The sequence below is a fragment of the Chaetodon trifascialis genome, chromosome 10 (assembly GCF_039877785.1).
Source record: "Chaetodon trifascialis isolate fChaTrf1 chromosome 10, fChaTrf1.hap1, whole genome shotgun sequence".
Taxonomy (NCBI): domain Eukaryota; kingdom Metazoa; phylum Chordata; class Actinopteri; order Chaetodontiformes; family Chaetodontidae; genus Chaetodon; species Chaetodon trifascialis.
The window spans coordinates 25,281,168-25,283,913 of NC_092065.1; positions in this window are offsets into that span (position 1 = coordinate 25,281,168).

A 2,746-nucleotide genomic window follows, 5' to 3' on the forward strand; every position below is an offset into this window, starting at 1 on the left:
AGTGGTGCTGCAGGAGGAGGAGGAGGAGGAGGAGGAGGAGCAGGGGAGGGGAGCCGGAGACGTGGTGCGCAACAGAGGAGACTCCCAGTATCCAAGTTCAAGTTCAAGCGTAAAGGTGAAGACAGGCACAGCAGCGACCGGGACTATGTAAGATCCCGATTAGAGAAAGATGGCATTTTTTAGCAGGACTGTCGGGGAGAGTGTGGCTCTCAGTATTCGCAGTACATCTGTCCCTTCGCTATTAGATAATGTGAAACTCAAGGACACTGAGGAGATGCTCCCATCTACGTTTCCTACCTTAATCCATGGCGTGCAACAGGGGGCGCGGTTACCTCCCAAATTACCTTCACTAAAGGTAGGCTGTCAAGCAGTTGGAAAGCACCATCTCAGTCAAAATCGTGCATAGAGTTTTAGAATGATACCGTAATACTGCCATAATTCACACTGAAATCAATGCAAAGGAAAAGAGAGGAGGTGAAATAAAGAAAACGCCACAAAGTAGAACTGTCATTTACTGTTTCTATAAAAGCTAATATCTTTATGCTCTGCCTGAATGCTAAAGTGATAAATGAATAAGTTCAATTCAGTTGGTCATTTACATATGAAGCATTTAGAATCAGAATCAGAATCAGAAAGAACTTTATTGCCAAGTATGATTTTACACATGAGGAATTTGTTTTGGTGAAGTTGGTGCATGACACATCTACTAAAAATAAGGTATTAAATTAGTAAAAAATAATAAATATAATAACAATAAATATAAATATAATATAATTTAAATCAGCCAGTTACTTGGACATAGCCTGTGAGATTAGAAGAAGTCCTGCAATGGGATAAACTTTAAGTTTGTAACAGTTTTCACCTAAAATTTGTTTTTGTTTTTGTTTTGCTGCTGTTGTTCTGTTCATACATCTTGTAATGGGATGAAGTTTGGCATGACACAGAAATGAAATCAAATGCCACAGATATAAGAGTGATACATCTCAGTGACACTGAACACCTGGCCAAACATTAAGCTCCGTCATTAGTAAATAGACCTCCGTGTTCAGGATCAACACATGCTGTATCATGCCAACCTCTGCGACGCTGGAGCCAAACATAAGGTGAAAGTTCAGAGAAAAATATCACCGTGCTTGCAGTTTCGTCTTTGTCGCTAGCCTCACACACCCACTTTGTCCTTGAGAGGCAGCTCATTAGGTTATATGTGCCTGAGGGAACTGCTAAAACAAGCGAACACTTTGTCCAGACCCTTATGGCTGCTAACGGAGCAGACAACACATTAGTGAGGGTAGAGATGGAAACTGAAGAGGTGGGGGTCTGTGTGTGTGCGTGCGTGTGTGCGTGGTGAGAACAGAGACGTTCAGCTTATTGAATCCCTCCATTACTATTCATTAACCTGCAGTGCAGCATGTGCCTAAGGCTAGTTAGTGTCTGCAACATGAGACTGATCACACAATGGGCTGTTAGTTCTCAATCATCTTTTTTTTCTTCTCACAAAGGAGACAACAAAGAGACAACGTTTCAGTCACAATTGAACAGATTAGGCGCCCTTCAATCTGCCTCAGTAATGCAATATACCTTTTGAATTCTGTTATTTCCTTATGCTTTATCACACACACGCAGACACACACAGACAGCCAGAAACAAACACTCGCAATCACAAAGGTTTTTCAGTTTGGATTTTGCACAGGTGGTAGATAGGGAACCCCAGAGTCCTCCAACATCAAGCCAGCTAACTTGTTTATGTGTTGCACCACCCCCAGCACCCTCTCTGTGTCCCTGCCTCATTGTTTTTTTATTAATCTCGCACACACACCCATACAGTATACATGCAGCTGCCCGCCATCCATCTTACACGCACCACCATGCTGTAGACCACAAGCCAGCACACATACACACATTCAGCAGAAAACACCAAGACAGCCGCAGCCCTGTTGGTACTAATAGCAAGCCTCAGTCTGGTGGATTAAGAGTTTAATCCCTCACAGGCGAGAGGGGCTGAGATGAGATTGCAGCAGCCGGCGTGCTGCGGTCTGATGAGCAGTGGTGTGAGGTGAGTGCAAGAGGAGAGAAATGAGTCACTTAGCTATTTAAAAACTGTTTGAACAAACACTTTCATACCGGTGGCCACCTGAAGGTCCCAGCAGATGATCCTATCCAACTTTTCTTGCGTCTTTCTGCCTCTTCTCTGACTTCCCAGTGTCTCTCCTCTCTGGGATTCTCATATCACCCTCCACGGTGTGATCTCAGCACCAGCAAGTTTTGATTCGGTTAATTGCTCTATTAGCAGTTGGTGTGAATAGACAGATTAACACTCAGGATGGTGCCCAGGTTGGCATAAAGAGCAAGCAGAGAATCTGCTTTATGGAAGAGAGGTGGTTAAGAAGTTTCAGGAAGGCATTTGATGGGGAAAAGAGTAGAAAAAAAAGAAAAAGATGGATGGGGAAAACATCTTTTAAAGGGCAGGGAAGAGATGGTGAAGGGGGAACAGAGGAGTGGAATTAAAAGGAGAGGACAGGTTGATGAAACACCAGGCTGATATGGGAAGACAGCATCTACCTCATCCAAACACTGTCATGTTTTGCCTGATGCTGTCATTGCATACCAAACATATAAAGGCATAAACAAAGCCTCTGGATCACATGAGACTCATCTTGTACACTGCCAGGCAAAACAGCAAAAGCGAAAAACATGCACACACAGAATTTGAGGCTGGACAAATGAGGACTCACAGCAACAGTGACAT